The following is a 19,309-nucleotide window of genomic DNA, read 5'->3' on the forward strand; positions in this document are numbered from 1 at the left end:
CATTGGGCCATAAAATAAACACGGCAAAAACCAAGATATTGGTCGTTAGTAGGAGAAATATTCCACCACCCAATATACGAGTATAATATATATATAATATAAAACACGGTAAAAACCAAGATATTGTTCGTTAGTAAGAGAAATATTCCACCACCCAATATACAACATCAACATACGTGTGCGTTTTGTCCATTGTTGTATATACTCAATCCTCTTATACGCCGTGAAACATGGACGATTAAAATGAACACCATGAGACGGTTGGAAGCTTTTGAAATGTGGATCTACAGCAGACTCTTGAAAATACTCTAGACATGTACGCAAAGAAGAGGTTCTTGGGAGGCTTAACAAGGAAAGGGAATTACTTACAAATATAGAAAACGAAACAGCATACCTGTGCCATGTCATGCGCAATAGTAGAGCAAAGCTTCTGAAGTTGATTATAGAAGAAAAGGTAGAAGGCAGAAGATGACTTGGGAGACGCAAGCACTCTTGGTTGAAAAACTTACGAGACTGAACTGGACTGAACTCACACGAACTGTTTCGAGCTGCACAGGATAGACAGAGTTTCGCCGCGATTGTTGCCAACCTTCATTAGAAGATGGTACTATAAGAAGAGGAATATAAGAAGTGAAGGGTTCTTGCAGTATCAAAAAATAATTTTATTTAAATATATTTTTAACTGTTACGGCCTCACAGTAAAGTAAGAATTTTTCTTGTCAATCATGTGGATGATTTGGAATGGTATGACTAATCGCTTTGAAAGTTATCACTGACCGTTATCAAGTGTAATCTAAAATAATTCCTAAAACTACTGAGCTTTTGTATTGAGGTCAGGCGGTTCACGTGTGAAAAAGTTGGATGCAATCAACCGAGAGGTTGTCCACATAGAATGCCTGCATTGGAGCGTTTTATCAGTAGTTGCCATATCGTAGGTATTTCGGTACTAGGATTGCTAAAAATGTTATTATTGTTTACTATAAAAACGGCTTCTTTAAATTTACGCTTTTTCCAATGAGGTTGCCTGCTCCCTGTGGTTGGAATAGCCGTCTTATCCTGTAGCCAAGCAGCACTAAAAGCGATCAACTCAATAACCATCATTTCGAAGTTGGTCAAAGAATGTTTACCCGCTCACCAAGGGATAGAAGGCAATAAAAAAACAAACGATCTAGATAGAAAAAGAGCCAACACTCCACTAACTGGACCAGAACCTATCTGCTTTAAAAGCGAAAACCAACTTAAAACGGAACTCAAGAACCTGGAAAACTCCATCCTGAAACCTGAAATGGGAATCCTCCAACGGTTTAAGACACTCGAAAAAGTTCAGATTGTCACGGGGGTTCTAATAGGACACTGTTTCCTCAACGAACACCTCAGTAGATTTTAGCTTAGAAACAACGGCGAATGCAGATTCTGTGGGGTAAATGGGGAAACACTAGAACATCTTATTACTGAGTGCGCCGAGACGACAAGCGTTCGTTCCATAAATTTTGATACGGCTAACATCGGAGACGGGGAGCTGGCCTTTGTGGAGCCGTCTCAGATACTGACTTTTGTCGAAGCCCTGAGACTGTATGATGAGTTATAACTCGTTATAACTCAAGAAAGGGGAACACACAATAAATCTGTAAGGTCGCGGTGATTAACCCCTTCCTAAACTAGTGAATGCAATCCCGCAAATGCTGAATCCCTCTGAGATTCCGCGGGATCAAAGTTGCGGGATTTACCGTGCGGAATCTGCGGGATCGACACATTACTACTGTGTAACCGAATCGATCTCAATCAAGATCAAACCGCTTCGTTCCGGGCCGATGCGTCGACGCTCGGAACCCTGGGGATTCCCCTTACGACTTTGCCATTAAAAATAACTGAAACAAACAGGTTAGTTGTTAGATTTCTTTCTCTTTCTGGCGTATGTGCGTAAGTGAAGAAAAGCAATTTCGTCAAATAAACTGCAGGACATAATTATCGGGACAAGCAAAATTTTAGAGTAAATTTAAAGTTGAATATCTCTTGAACTAAAAGAGATTTTGGGATGCGGTTTGGACCAAGTTTTAGATGCATCTATTGTGATTAAGATGCTATGTGGTTTTCGAAAATATATTTAGTGAATTCTCGTATACAAGGTGTTTTATAAGAGTGTGAAAATTTGGTCAAGAATCTTTTTTACCGCAAATTTACAATTTTTAAAAATCGAAATTTTTACCAAGAACAACTAATCTGTATTGAAATTACAAAAAACAATTTGATCGGTTTTTTAATTTTTTTGTTTTAAGGAAAATACGATATTTTTTCGAAAAATATGCATTTTTAGTCATACGTATTTAGTTTATAATCATCTGCTGATGATGCTGACATGGTTAGCGAAACGCGCGTCCAGTGTAAAAGTAAAAGTGTTTTGGTGTATTGTGGTGATTTAGTGTTTTTATTTTGCTGTGTAACACCAAAGGTTCCAACCCTCAACTGTAACATACGTATTGTCCTAAATGGTACAAAAAGCTTTGTACATTCTGCATATGCCAAAAAATTATTGTAATAGAGTGTATCTAAAAGCAAATAACTAACACAAGTTAAAAAAAATCAACATCAGAATAATATTTATATTTACAAAATAAGTAAATAAATTATAATAAAATTTAAGTTTATTTAATATTAAATATATTTTTTGAATACTCGGTCTAAATTTCTGTACAGCTAGTTTAAGATACACGCTATATCAATATATTGTGGGCCTATGCAAAATGTACAATGCCTTTTGTACCATTTAGGACCAAATGTATGACTATTATTTACAGTCCCGCAATTTTGCGGATCCACGTTATTGGTTGCTTTAATCCCGCGGGTTTGCGGGATTGAGATTTTGGTGCTGGATTGCATTCCCTATCCTAAACATTCTACATTTTAACTAGGAAAGAGGTATTGAAAGGCGCTTTCAATTGAACTTCAAGTGGACTTCCAGTTTCATTAAAAATAAAAAAATATATTACAGAGAGATATGACATTCAGATACTAAAATGAATTTCTTGCGTTATTATTTTACATATTAGTAGTATTAGTAATAGATCTATCTAACCGATTTTTTGTAACTTATTGTAAATTGTAATTTAATTTGGATCAAATAATTATATATTTGATTTAAAAAAAATTGCAGAAAATAACCTTCTATATACAACACAGAAACGTTGATATTCTAGATTACAAAAATAGATTTTAAATTAGGTACGTAATCTAAAATTATATTATCGCCGCGTTTGTAATCTTCGTGGTGTGCGTGCTCATAAAACCTCTAATTCAAGTTCAATTTAAGGTCGTGGCTTAATAGTTTCAACTTAAAGTCAGAAATCAATATCGAAACTTATCGCTAATTTGAATTTCTTCCAGATAAACAAACTTAATTGACGACAAAGCGCATTACATTAGAATTAAAAGATATATTTTATTTATTCAGATAATAACTGAAACGTAATGAATTAAAATAAACTGGTCCTTAACGTGCTGGTATCAGTAACTATAAAATCAAATAAAAGTGCTTTATAGTTTACTAAATCGTAAATAGATTTTTTAAAGACCTTTTATATTATGCTGAATACACGTGCCAAGCTTGAACAATTTCTGACAAAGCCGAAGAAAAACTGCATCTATTTTTAAATTAAAATGAGGTAATACAAAACCATTTTACATATACAGAAAGGTCCACAGACTTCGAGACGTAGGAAAAATCAAGTCCATTTAGCGTGTGTCGCAATTTTCATACCTTAAAAAATTAGTTTTTTATAGCTATAGCAACTGCAGCGACTATGAAAAAAGCTATGTGATTTTCATAGAAAATAAGGGCACCTGTAATTCATTTGAGAATGTTATAAATCGCTAAAAGAGGTCAAATCTCTTGGATTTCTATTAATATTAAATAAATTTTATTAAAAATTGAACTAAAATTGTTAGTATCATTAAAAACAATTCAAATTCAAAAATTGTATCAGTCAAATTCCCTCATTTATGGTGAATATTAAAGTAAATATCAATACAGCTCATTCTAAGCTCTACTTATCTTTAAGCAAAAATTTAAATCATTGGTGCAATTGGGCCTTAATCATGCCATTTCGAATGAATAATAGTATTAATAATGTACATTATAATAATAACAGATTTTATATCATAGTGTGTATTAAAACTACAAAACACTTTTAAATTGGTATTAGATTAACAACTTTTATTTTTTTAATCCAAAAAAGTAACAAATTTCTCAATCAAAATATTTGTGGTCCTGAAAAGACCTTTGTTTTCCAATGTTCGTCAAGGTAGGTAATGGGTAAACGGTAAAATACAGGATAATGAAATTTAAAAAATTACAAAAATTGTTCAAAAGTGCCTCCCTCTTGCATTAAACAATAACCCAATCGATCATAAAATCCCCTCTCCTCACATTGGATAACATATCAGGGGTGACAGTGTCAAAGGCATTAAATATTTTCTGCCTTAACTGCTCCATGTTTTGAATTTCTTCATGGCCGTAAATTTTAGATTTTATGTACCCCCATAAAAGGAAATCATTCACCGAGAGGTCAGGTGAAATTAAACGTCAGTCTAAAAAAACTGTCATTTTTGAAAACTTCTCAAAATTTGGACACACGCTAAATGGACTTGATTTTCCTGTCTCGAAGTCTGTGGACTTTTCTGTATGTTATTAAGTACCTTAAGTTGTCATCCTATAATTTTGTCAATGTCAAATCATACTTTCTAAACATTAGGCTTTTGTACTCCATTCAAACCAGATTCAAATCATAAAAATATATTTTGGAGACGCTAAACGTAGGTATACTCTGTTTTTTTTTCTCAGATAAGATTTCGACAGACGATGACAGAAGAAAAGCAGATGACGTCACATACCAATCTATTTATTTTACTAAAAAAAGTTTCTAATAATTTTTAAGTTAACTATGGATGGGTTTAAATATAAATCCGTCATGCGTCGTCTCTTGTTGTTTTTAACCAGTTTTATTGGTTTATTTCAAAAATGACAGATCGTATTTCAATTTTATTGGTTTGACGGAACGATGAACAACAAACGGACACCGATGCGTATGAACTCGCCTTTAGATTTTTGGCGCTTGTCAAAGTCTTGCCAAATTATAGGTTATAATTTTGTGTCAACTTTTTATTTTTTTTTTGGCGTTTTGGAAGATGATGCATTTTGATTCGTGTTATTACGTGTGTTTTGTGTCTTTTGAAGTCAAGTGGAGGAAAAATCGAGTGAAAATTAATTGTAGACCCAGAGCACAGTTTATGGTTAATACTTGCTGCCCAGTCAGAAAATCTTATACACAAATAAAGTTACCATCAATAAAGTTCGTATACCATTTCGCCGTAGATAAGTGCATCTCGAATATGGTAGAAGGACCATACTAAACACATACTAAAAACTGGAGTAGCTGTAAAATATCGACATTGCACGATAGGTAAATAATGCATTTTAGTACTGCAGAAAAATAATGTCAAAAGGTACTGGTTTAAAAAAATTAAGATTAAAGTTTAATTTTAATTAATCAACTTTTAAGGTATAAAATATTTATGGTAAGTGTTATTATTAATAAAATAGTTTGTTTTATTTATGTTGTTTTATTTATTCCTGTGGGATATTACAAATTTGTATTTGTATATAAGTTATATTGGTAAAAATAATCATAAATGCAAGAAGTTTCATAAAGCTTGAAAGTAAGAAATAGTTCTTTTTTATATTTTTTTGGTATGTGCTGTTTTGTTCTTGTTTGTTTTGTATTAACACATACCGTTTTTTTATTAAATAAAATAACTCGATGTCAGTTTTTCAGTTTTATACAGTTTTTTTCACAATATTTTGAAGTAATCACTTGGCAGTTAAATTTTAAATATATTAATTTCCTGCTATGCGTTCCAGTTGTACCAACTTATTTCTTTGTAAAATAAAATAAACTACTTTGAAATTAAAATGACAGACACATCTATCACTGTCGAGGATCTTCTCGTTGGACAGACTATATTATAACATATTAGTGTAGACAGCGCCAGCGCAACAAATTACATTTGACAACGATAAAACCATAGGTTGACAACTTAAGGTATGTTGACATTTAACTGGTTTTGCATTGTTACCTATTCAGTTTTAATTTAAAAATAGATGCGGTTTTTTTCTCAAATTGCTTATAGAGTAGAATCCGAGAGCTTATAGAGTAAAATCCCAGAGTAAAATCCCAGATACCGACGTGTTTGTGAGGTTCGCCCTGTGACACCTTGGAAGGTACCATGTGAGAAAGGTAACTAAAAATAAGAGATAAATATTTCCATTGACCAGAAGTTTTATCAGACGCTTTAAAGCTCCACAAGAAATAAATAAACTCTATTTATTTTTACATGTCTGATTTTTACATATGTTATTAAGACAGCTATTACATATAAAGTTATATTTAATCAGTCAGACAAATTGTGATGACCAAATATCCTCTAAAAAATATTCAGCCGTAAATATCAGCCCGATATGATTTGATGGACGAGCGTTAACGAATCCGGCCTTACAACTGAGGTACAAAAAGTCGTTTTTACTCCGAATAGAACATGCTTTTTTTTCAAATGTTCACCAATAATTTTTTAAACTATTTCAAACGTTACAATCTGTCTGGCTGATTAAATATGTCTTATAACATATGTAAAAATCAGACATCTAAGAATAAGTCAAGTTTATTTATCTCTTGTGGAGCTTAACGCGTCTGATAATGGTCCATGGAAAAATTTATTTCTTATTTTTAGTTACCTTTCTCACCTGGTATATATCAAGGTGTCAGAGGGCGAACCCCCCAAACACGCCGGTATTCAAAGCACATAAGAGTACTACTGAGAGCCTAAGTTATGTCTGATCACTCTGGGATCTTGGACTATTATAATCGACTTGTCCAAGCTTATTTAAACTTGGCATGTGTATTCAGCATAGGCAGACTTTTTAAAAAACTATTTACGACTGAACTGTAAAATTAATAGGGGGGCCAATATTTGGACAGTTCAAAATGTGCATGGGATTTCCTATGTTTTCACAACGACAATTCACCAACCGGTATGCAACAATGTAGACTTATACAAATAACATAGAAATCTTCTTCTATTGTCAAAATTTGATTATAATATGCATAAACTACTTTTTTATGTGTATACAAAATATTAAAACAACTCTTAACAACTTTTAAATAAAATTATATATTTTGTTAATTTAAAAAGAAAAGTGTATCCTGTACATATATATTATGAAAATATAATTATGTATTTCACATTATAAATACATTATATTATAAATTTTTAATTTTTTATGTACTGTTGTGTGACTAGCACTACGCGTCTAACGCCTATTAGTACGAAACCTAGCAATGTCGTAAAAACAATTATTTTAAGAAAGCTGGCTATTTAATATATCGTTTACTATGCTCTCTGGAACAGCAAGCGGCCCGTCTGGCTGCCGGTAAACGTTGCGTTCCCTACTGCGCATTGAAAGAAGATCCTATATTTTTATTACTCCTTTAAATTCTAGTATTGAATGTAAACTGGCCGAGTCTCCGTAGCTCAGCGCGTAGAGGTTCCGCTTATCAAGCGAGGAGTCAAAGTTCGAGACCGGGTCAGGGCAAAACCTTTTTTTACTTATTTTCGTTTATATTCTGATAGTAAAGTATTGTTACGGATTCCGTGGGTCCACTAATTTAAACTCACGATAAAATACTTAACGATTTTATTATCTTACTTTATACACTCAATAACTAACTATTTATAAAATTCCTTCACCAAATTGTCCGATTTTCAATTTCCAAGCGCGGTATATTCAAACTTCAGACTGTCAACTGCCAAAGCGCGGGCCTTTATATACCCCCTGGCGAATGTTTCTGGAACGTTCTAAAGAATTCTGTAATTTTCTTTTACTTTCTGGCGAATTCGCCAGGTTCCTCAATGCACGTTGCGGTTATGTAGCAGTAATGCAGTTATGCAACCAGTAATACAGTTTAGCGCTACATTTGACCTTGACAGTATTAAATAATTCTGGAGATTCAAAAAAAAACAAATATTTAATATTTTATTATCAGAATATAAACGAAAATAAAATATAAAAGTTTTTGCCCTGACCCGGTCTCAAACTCTGAATCCTCGGTTCGTAGTCGGAAACTCTATGTGCTGCGCTACGAAGACTTATTCGATTTACGTAACGGACTAAATAAAAAAATTATATAGGATCTTCTTCTGATGCGCAGTAGTGAACGCAACGAATATTGTCAGCCAGATGGGCCGTATGTTGTTCCAGAGAGCATAGTAAAAGATATATCAAAAAAATCTTTCTTAAAATACTTTCTCGAAAACGTTGCTAGCTCTTAGACTATATTATTACCTCAGGATTGTAAATACCAAGAACTGATTTAAGGCTGAGTCGACCTAGCTACCCAAACGTTTTTTTTTATTAAAAATAGTCAGCTGATGGAATGCCGACTACAGCATTCAAATCCAGAACTTGTAGATTGGTAGACGAGAGCTGTACCTCTACGTCACTGGGTACCCGGTATTAGTTTATTTTTATTAGGAATATTTCATAGTTGCATACAAATTTATAAATAAGCTGATACTAAAATTACCTTCTTGGATTATTATTCTACATATCTGATTTAAAATAACTACAGGAAAAAATAATATATACGACATTGATATTTCTGATTGCAGAAATAGTTTTTAAACCTACGCAACCCAAATCATAATATCGTTGTGTTTGTAAACTTCGTAGTATATCTAATATATAAAACATCTGATTTCTGTTGATTGAATTAAAGTCGAAGCAAAAGGTTTCTACATAAAATAGAAAATCAATGTGGCCACTTGTTAACTTGAATTTCTTCAAGATCAAAGTCCTTTGATAAACAAAATAAATTCAAAGGAAAAGCTGCAAAAGCTGGCAAACAAATTAAATTGACGAGCAACGTACCTATTCATTAAAGTAAATTAGTAATATTGAATAAAGAAAGATGTAATTGAGTAATTGAGATATACGCCAAGTTTAAAAAGAATAAAACCAATTTATGTTTAACGTGTTGTTATTAGTACGTACCAAAATATAATAAAACGTATTTTTATAGGTTTTGGGCTTTTCGATTTCTCTTCTAGTATACGTTTGTATAGAAATTACAATTTATTAGAGTACTATTACCGTTAAAGTACTATTTCTCTGTTAAATTCTCTAGCAATTTATTGATCACTAATTTTAATTAAAATAAGTGTATCATGTATATTAAAGTTATGCAGAAACTCTAAGTACACGTCCAATATAAAAACATAATAGATTTTCAGTTCTTAATATAAAAGAAACAATCTCTTCAAAAAAGTCCTAGGTATGTAGTATATATATTTTTTATAGAAACATATATGTATGTAGTATATATATTTTTATGTAAGTTAAGTTTCTTGCAAAAAGCACATCAGTTTTTCCTTGTTTGTCAAAATTCCAAAAAATGGACAAAATGCATCTAGAAAGTCTGCTTCTCATATACAACTTATAATTCCATACATACGAGGCCTTTCGGAAAAAATATGAAGGATAGGAAAACAATATAGTATGCGAACATATTTCAAAAGACAAAATGCACTTAGATCCATTTTAACCCAAACTAAACCAACGAACACTGGACAACAAACAAAAAATGTAATATACAAAATATCATATGAATTGTGAATAATGTTGAATGGTAAGTTATAAAATGACTTGTGAATACATGGTATATTATAATATACCATTCAAAATACCATGTCGAACATACAGCCTTGTCACAAAAAGTATCATTTTTACTCCAAAAAACAATATTCTATTATTTTTCAGATAATATTTAATAGTCTCAATAAAATGTTAAACGAATTCAATTTAGATGTTGATAAAAAATGTCTATACCTCTGTGTAATTTATGTAGATGTTGATATATTTGTTTACAGTTTTTATTACCAATCATTATATCAACACTGCCTAACACACCTTTAACAAAAACTTTTATTTTTCAAGAAATACTTAATTTTAACCGGGAAGATATTATAAAACATACCTACTAAAATATTATTTTATGAAAATGTATATTTTCTATAAAAAAATTTATATAAAACATGTTTTAAAATATTTATGTCATGAAAACCATAATTATCAAACTTAAGAATATCATTTTAAACGATACCAATGATTTTTTTTCTTAAACGTTACAAGCCTCTTAGTACTTCTAAAAGTATTAAATTAATATTATTTACTTAAAGACAACAAGAACTCATACAACATTTAATACATAGTAGATTACTAATTGTATTTTAATTTGAATATAAATTTATTTCACTAAATTATGCAATCCCCAAAAATTCATATTAAGAAAACAAACTTACCGAAATACAACCCACAACTGCGACCGAACCAAAACACGATCAAACAGCTCCAATCGCGACACAACAACCCTACCCGACGCTCTCCTAACTCAGCCGCGAATTTCTAGAGCGGCGACAACAAGAACAGCGATCAAAAGGACGTGACGTGTCAGCGACGACGACGACAACAACAGGCGATCGCTCTCGTTCATAAATCGTCGCTCTCTGCCAAAGACGACGTCTGCTCCGTGGTCTGTTTGTCTGTTCCCGGACCAACAGGTTGGCGGCAGGATCGAGACTGGCTCCGGAGCCCGCTGGCTCCGTTCCGGGACGCGGCTGCGCCCTCCGGATCGCCGGGGGATAGATAGATAAGCGATAGGAGAGATGCAACACGTGAACGAACTAGTTGAGGGCTCGAGGTGGATTGTTGGCGGTGCGGCTTAAGCTAGGAAGATGCCGGTGGTAATAAGGGAAAGAAAACACTGAAATATGAAACATAAAAAGAGTTTTTAAGTTTTCAATCGCACCATTAGCTTAAATTAGATTTTTTTGGGAAGCCTCATTCGCTGCGAACTTTACAGATTTACAATGGTTCTCCTCTAATTTCTATTTTTTAGTATTTTTGAAATGAAATTTCTTTACGCGCGTTTGGAGTAAAAATTCAAGGCCGTGACACACGCGCCTTGAATGACGGACGCGAAACCTGCTGGCATATTCGGCGCCGGGCTGACTAACTGGAATTTAAATGTCCCGCTGGAGATTCAGATGGTAGCTCTGCTGTATAAAAATATAAAGTTGACACATTTATTTATTTATTTATTCATATTTTCATTCGTTTTGACACTTTAGTTTTGTATTACGATTTTTTTGTTTAAATGAAATGTGTTTACTAGCAGACCTTACAGTTGAACACTATTCTTTTTAGAACCTCATCGCCAGCTTATTAGAATATTTTGAACGAAAAGGCGGTAGTAATGGCCCTTTATGTCCCTTAAGCGCTGTTAAGGATGTAAGTTTTGCTAATGTAAATAATGACTGTAATTATATTATTCTTCTTCATCCTACTCTATAACAGGCAGATTGCCTGTTCATTCTTCACATCATGCCTACACTTTCAATCGATGGTAAGGTTATCACACCATCTTTTTTTTGGCCTTCCCGTACTTCTTCTTCCCAGTGGTGATTTGTGTTGAGCTGACCTTACTATTCTTCCCTCGTCCATTCGGCTTATATGTTCATTCCTTTCGCGTCTTCTGCTCAATACACATTCATTAATGCCATCCACCTTGCATGTTTACCTTATGTTGTCGCTTCGTTCTCTATCTAGCAGCGTTTTACCTGTGATTTTGCGGAGGATTTTCATCTCGCCTGTTTCCAAGAACCATTTTGTTTTTGCTGGCTGCTGTGTAGGTCATTATGGGTCTGACGACAGCCTTGTATATTCTTGACTTGACCTCGACACCTATGTATTTATTTTTCCAGCACTGTATATATAGGATTTTGTTAGCACTGTATATATTTTCTAAGACTTTAATTAAGTTATGGGGTATTTGTCTGTCATAAAGTAAATGTACAACATCTTCTAATTGAACCCGATCAAATGCTTTCTGCAGGTTTATGAAACACATGTAAGCTGGTCTGTTGTACTCAATCGATTTCTCTGCAATCTGTCTTATAACAAAGACGGCACCAGTGCATCATCTACCCGTTCTAAATCCTTGTTGCTCATCTGATAGAGATTTAATGCTATTTAATTTGTTTGTTATTATTTTTGTTGTTAGTTTTAATGTTATGCTGGGAAGATTTATGCCTTTACCGTTTTCTGGTCTTTCTTTATCCCCCTTCTTAAACATAAGGATAGTGGTACTTGTTCGCCATTCGTCGGATATTCTTTGATAGAGAAAGACATGTTTAATTAGTTTAGTTAGTTGCTAGATTAGATATTGTCCTCCATTCTTAAGTAGTTCATTCGGAGTGTTGTCTTGTCCAGGACTTTTTCTGTTTATTAATGGTAACGGTGCGCCATCTTTATGTCTTTACTTTCTATTCTGACGTCTTGTATCTGTGTTGGACGTACTCTTCTGTTGCTTAGTATGTAGTTAATTGTTGATCTTTGTCCTCTTGTCTTTTCGAATGTATATTTAAATTGAGGTTTATGATCAAAGAATGTATTATTTATTCTTAGTTCGTTCTATCTCCCCATTGCTATTTAGTACATCTTCGTTAAATCGTTGTTTCACTCCTGGTATTATTTCGCTGCCAATTCGTGCATTGAAGTCGCCTAGAATAATCATCATTTCATTTGCTGGTAAAGAATCAATCGTATCTTGAAGTTGATCATAGAATACCTTGCGCTCGTGCCTGGGTTTATTATCTTCCGGTGTACATACTGATATTACATATATTTTTTACTCTTCTGCGCGAATTTCAGCGACAAGTATGCGTGATGATATATAACGGCATTCATTTATATTTGAATTATATTTATTGTGTATCAGTAAGGCAACTCCTTCTTTGGCTCGTTCCTGCCTTTCGACTCCACTGTAGATCATTAGGTATATTCTTGGTATTGTTTTTGACCTTTTCCTTTCTTGTTAGTTTCCCGCTCGGCGCAGATGTCGATATTATGATCATGTACCAGTTCTTTTATTACTTCTTGTTCTCTAGTGTTGAGTGACTTGATGTTCCATATTGCAAATCGCAGTAAATTCTTCCTTTTTAACCTCATTGTCCTTTTTCTTGCGTGTGTCGTCGTATATTCTTCCATCCGATTCCGAGACAAGCTGTGGGTTCTGTGAGCATGTAACCTTTTTTTCCTCGGGCAGGGTGCTAACCTAACCTTTGAACCCTCCTCTTTTATCCGGGCTTGGGACCGGCAACACGGCTGCTGAACTACTCAATCCATCCAGCAACCATGAGGGCGAAGTTTGTTTTTATAATGTTTCATCTATACTAATATATAAAATCCTTAAGTGACTGACATACTGATTAATCACGCGATCCTGCTCAAACCACTCAACGTAAGGAGCTCAATTTTGGCATACAGGTTGATTCTAGGGTGTAGAGGTTCGATAAGAAGGGATTTTTCGAAATTCCAGTTCCAAGAGGGTGAAACCACCCCTCAAATATTACAATATATTTTATTTAAAAAACGGTCAAGTTTTCGAAAAAACGCTTAAACACGTATATTTTATTTTGTTTTTTACATATTTTAAGATTTTTTAAAAATGTATACAGGGTGTTTCGAAAAATCTGGACACTGATTAATCACGATCCTGCTTAAAGCGCTTGACGTAAAAAGCTGATTTTTGGAAAACAGATTGACTTTAGGGTGTAGAGAAGAAGGGATTTTTCGAAACTCGAATTCTAAGGGGGTGAAACTATCCCTCAAATAGTAAAATATTTTTTATTTAAAAACCGGTGAGTTTTTCGGAAAAACTCTTAAACGCGTATATTTTATTTTGTTGTTTTACATATTTTAAGATTTTTTATAAATTTATACAAGGTGTTTCATAAAATATGACCATTCAAAATTCACGATTCTGCTTAAACTATTTGACGTTTAAAGTTGATTTTTGGCAAACGGATTGACTGTGGGGTGTAGAGGTTCGATAAGGAGGGATTTCTCGAATCTCAAATTCCAAGAGGGTGAAAACTCCCCTCAAATATAAAAACGGTTGGTCTTTCGGGAAAACGCTTGGACAAGCTTAATTTATTTGGTTCTTTTACATATTTTGAAATTTTTTAAAAAATCATACAGGGTGTTCCAAAAAGTTGGGTAATTTCTTAACCACGATTCTGTTTAAACTGCTTGACGTAAAAAGCTTATTTTGGCAAACGGATTTTTCGAAAGTCAAATTCCAACGAGATGAAACTACCCATCAAATATTACCAAGTTATATAATAATATCGCCGTATTGTTTTTTCTCATGCTGACATAAATGTGAGAAAATTTTATCCAGTTTGTATGTTAATGGAAATTCTTGCTTTGCTTTATCATCACCATTACAAATGGTTAATTCGACGCGAACGAAGTCGCTGGTACACGCTAGTAATTATATATTTATAATTAATATATTTCTGTTTCCTAAAATATTTTGATTAAAAGAAAATATGTAAAAGTGGGCAATGCTGTGCCGGTCAATATGTAATTTTAATTCAAAGGCGAATTTTATTTTCGCTCATTTTTGAATATCGTTGTCGAAATCTTTCACACATTTGCGTATTGGAAATATAATTTAAAAAAATGGAGATTTTCATTTAACTAAACTAAAAAACTTTTTATATCTTTGAATACAACTCACCGGCAAAAAAAACCGGCAACTAAAAACTAGACCCAATTTCAAAGTTGGATTTCTCGCGAACCACTCATTAGATTTTGATGATTTTTCTTTTAAATTGTAAATTAATTCCTTTTTAACGGATGCTACGTCAGAATTTTTTATTCCGAATTTATTTTGAGTATATACAGGGCACAACAATAAGACGAATTTTTTTGCCCGAACTTTGTAACACCCTGTAGGGCGCAACTGCGGTAGTAGCTATTGCTAAATTAAATCACATTGTAGCCTCAACTTTTGTGAGCATTTTGTTTTTTTAATCACCACATTATCTCTTTTTGTATTGGAGATACGCTGTTTTAAAACGAACGTCTCGGAAAAATTCAGAATACATCTCGGAAAAGGCAGAAAGTTTTATGTGTAAATAATCAAGGCGACATAGGCGAAATTGGATTTATGAGTATTTGCAATATGACAAGAACGGTTGTCAAATTAAAAAATGCCATTATCTGTACCGGATGTTGCTCGTATTGTGGCTTTAATTGGGGATGGCCAAAGTCAACGTTATGTCTCCAATACCCTGGCTATATTTCGAACAACAGTCCAGGATGCCTGAAATCGGTATATGGAAACGGTAAATTTCACCAGGCGAGTGGACACTAGATATTAGTCCCTTAAAATTTCTTTACTTTTTTTTAATTTTCATGTTTTAGTTAGTTTACGTCTACGTTCTGATGTTTGATTTGATTTTAAAGCCTTTACAAAGCAGCGTTTTAAAGCAGCGTATCTCCAATACAAAAAGAGATAATGTCGTGATTAAAAAAAACCAAATGCTCACAAAAGATGAGGCTACAATGTGATTTGTTTTATCAATAGCTACTACAGCTGCTGCACCCTACAGGGTGTTACAAAGTTTGGGCAAAAAACTTCGTCTTATTGTTGTGCCCTGTATATGCTCAAAATAAATTCGGAATAAAAATTAGTGCCGTAGCATCCGTTAAGAAGGAATTAATTTACAATTTTAAAAAAAAAATCATCAAAATCTAATGAATGGTTCGCGAGAAACCCAACTTTGAAATTGGGACTAGTTTTTAGTGGCCGGTTTTTTTTGCCGGTGAGTGTATATAAATTACACTACACTATGAGTACTACTTTCCTCAAAAGTTTTTAGTAAACTTGTAAAATTTAGCACTCTGTAATGAACCGCATAGTTGAAGTCCTTTTACAAGCATTTCGGTGGAGTCCGTAGTTTCCGCGCTGAGAAGTTTTGGACGTTCGATGTCAGTAACATTCGGAAGCAGTTTAGAAATGTCTCGACTCTTAATGAGTTGTAATAAATTATTTAGACAACGTGCTGGTTTCCGCAAGTTTCTGGTAATACTACCACTAACCTAGAAAAACACTTGACGTTCAGTGGCAGCTCGTGGTTATTATTGTAGGGAGGTCAATATCTAAAAATATTGCGTCGATTTTTTTTAAGACGCGAACAAATTTAATTCGTTTCTTACAAGGTACTTGTACGTTTAGTTAAAGGAAAATAAATACAAATTATGTTAAAATGAAACCTACCCTACATTACAAGTTGTCTAGTGCTAGTGTTGCACAAGAGTCTTGAAAAAGTCTTGCAAGACCAAGACTCTTGCCATAAATTCAAGACAAGACTTTCAAAATTTCTTGTCTTGAATTTCAAGACAAGACAAGACTTTAATATGCAAGAAATTTCAAGTGTCTTGCAAGATTTCTTGAATTCAAGATTTCTTGAAAGTTAGAAATGGCACATTTTTTTAAGTGATAATTAGGTCTCTGCGCAAGTTGTGCCGGGTTTATACAACATTTACATAGTCGTAATCACAATCATAGTCATAATCATAAACGTTAAACTATCCACCACCAACCTGTTGACATCTACCATGAACTTAGAACTTAGCCTTTAATTATGTTACCCAACTTCACTGATGTACAAATTATGATTATGAAAATGTTCTATAAACGCACTTTAAATTGCGTTGTGATTATGACGATGATTAAAACTGTGATTATGATTACGACTTATGCAAATGTTGTATAAACCCGGCATTAATATTGACCAGTGTTCATTTTTTTCTATCATAGCCAGTGTTTTATGCCCACTTGCACCGTTTGCATAAAGTTTGTTTAAAGGCTGAACAGTGATTAACTATAATAAAATACTATATAGTTAATCACTGTTTAGCCTTAAACAAAGTTTATACAAACGGTGCAAGTGGGCATTAGAGTTGAGAAGGAAATAAAATAAAGTCGAGGCAACTAACAGTATATTGGTAATTGGTATTATACAAAAAATTATATTGGTATAATGGTATTATAAAATAAACTAATGATAGTTACTTTTAGTACTAAAAGTAGTATCAAATAGCGAAAATAGTACACTCTAGCATGGCCTTTCCGTACACCCTGTCTCCAAACTTTTATAACCAATCTTCCGTAATAAAAAAATAAAATAAATACCATAAAAAATCAAAGTAACAAACGGGTAACCAAAATAGAACATAATTTACGACGATAAACGAGGCTTTCTATGATATAAAATATAGAAATATTATTAACTTTTTATAAGAATGTAAAATTTTTCAAGACAAGAAATTTCAAGAGTCTTGCTGTGACGACTTTTCTGTCGTTACCCAAATAGAATGAAAAAAGAATCCGTTGCTCAGGGTTAGAGGAAAGCTGGGTTCGTAGGTAAGGCTTCTGACTCACAGTGACTTTCTAATGTTGTTAAATATTAATATAAAAAATGATAATATATATAGGCTGCAGAGATTTTAATATTGATGTTAATAGGTATGGTCAAAGACAGTGAAAAGGGCGCCACTTACTTTGTTTATGAGAGTGGTAAAGTAAGAAACCAAAAAGAAAAAAAGACGATATCACAACATAGCTAAAATAAAGTAGTCAGCAGCATTAAGGGACTATTATGTTTATCAGGAATAAAAGTCAGAAATAACTATCCTACATTAAACATTTATTGAAAACGAACACAAGTATCATCAATTAGTCACAGTGATCCCAATAAAACCGCAACTTATTTTAAATAGATTCGAATTTAGTAACTGTATTCTTTGAACTAAGTAAGCTACTTAATATAAAAACAGGTGAAATTTATGTATGTCTCAATACGATGATGTTTCGAAACATGTCGTGTACAAAAACCTTTAAAATGAATATGTGTTAATAATTTTCATATAAAATATCATAGCTAAGTAAGAATGTACTGTACGAATCAAATTATAACTTATAACGTTAAATAAAAATAATTTTGACTACAATATGTGGGATAAATAGTGATAATTTACCAGGTTATTAAATCTGTTGTCTCAAAAATTATAAAATAAAAGCGTACCTTGTGTATCAAACTTAAGACTTATCTGTATATAGATTCTTATGATGTAAACAAGTAGTTAGGTATTCTCCAGACTAACAGAAGTGGATGCAGATGACTATGGCAGGAGAAGTCTTCGATATTAGCCAAAAGAACGATTGTAATGTCAGGAACACTGTCTTAAGGTCATGTGGTAATTACTGAGTACCATGTTGTAGTTACTGAGTACCATGTGATAGTTACTGAGTACCATGTGGTAGTTACTGAGTACCATGTGGTAGTTACTGAGTACCATGTGGTAGTTACTGAGTACCATGTGGTAGTTACTGAGTACCATGTGGTAGTTACTGAGTACCATGTGGTAGTTACTCTATAAATAAAAAAATAGTTCTCAGGACAGATACTCAATAAAAGAAACAACTTACGGTCTGAAAATCAGCTTTACATAAATATATTCAAACCATATGCCGATCCAAACCAGTAATTAAATACTCAAATAAACGAAATAACAAACGGAAATAACTGAAATAGAATTTAGTTAGATAGGGCTATATAAAATGGCGGATAAACTTACGGTGATCATTCCATAAAGAAAGCAAACAAATACGATGTATACTCTGGATTGCATACTTTACAAGGTTTTCAAATCTCCAAATCGGATACCCATGCAATCGAAATCGAAAAGTGGATGCAGAGTGCTTTTCACTGGAAAATTTGTCGGACGCCGAAACACGCGTCTTCCTCAGATCCAAATTCCCAGAAAAAAGAAAAAGAGAGAGAAAAAAGTGATATCATATGATCGAAATCACTAGAACAGAAAATCGCAATCCACAGCGAACTGAAATTGGGACAAGTGAAATGCAATTAAGGAAGTTTGGCATATAGCGAATAGATGGCGCTAATAAACAAGACAAGTAAACTGTAAGAAATGAAGTTTGACATCTAGCGAATAGATGCGCTAATAAAAATTAAATATCGAAACAAGTGAGCTGTAACAAATGGAGTTTGGTATCTTTGGCATCTAGCAAATAGATGGCGCCAATACTAAGAAATTTAAATAAAAATAGATTTTTAAATTCAATTTTATTAAAGGAAATAAAAAATGCTACATTGCAAGACAAGACTTTGCCATTCAAGAAATCTGCAAGACAAGACTATGAAAATTTCTTGTCTTGAATTTCAAGACAAGACAAGAAATACACTATCTAGTGCCGTTTCACTAAAAATCCAGTCAATGTTCTTTATACAAATTTTTCACGGTAGGATTTAAAAGATTCTTAAATAA

The 19,309-nt window shown here is 33.1% G+C and overlaps 1 protein-coding gene across 1 annotated transcript in view; it reads right to left on the reverse strand.

Annotated features, from left to right (window-relative positions):
• LOC115880582 (ras-related protein Rap-1) overlaps positions 1 to 10,660 on the reverse strand; it is a 501,592-nt gene extending 490,932 nt beyond the window's left edge. The window contains exon 1 of the mRNA XM_030897843.1: positions 10,408 to 10,660. The gene's annotated coding sequence lies outside the window, so the exon portion shown is untranslated. The remainder of the gene's footprint in view (positions 1 to 10,407) is intronic.
• Positions 10,661 to 19,309: the final 8,649 nt, after the last annotated feature.

This window comes from Sitophilus oryzae, unplaced genomic scaffold, assembly GCF_002938485.1.
Source record: "Sitophilus oryzae breed Bouriz unplaced genomic scaffold, Soryzae_2.0 scaffold_1639_pilon_pilon, whole genome shotgun sequence".
In the NCBI taxonomy this organism is placed as follows: Eukaryota; Metazoa; Arthropoda; class Insecta; order Coleoptera; family Curculionidae; genus Sitophilus; species Sitophilus oryzae.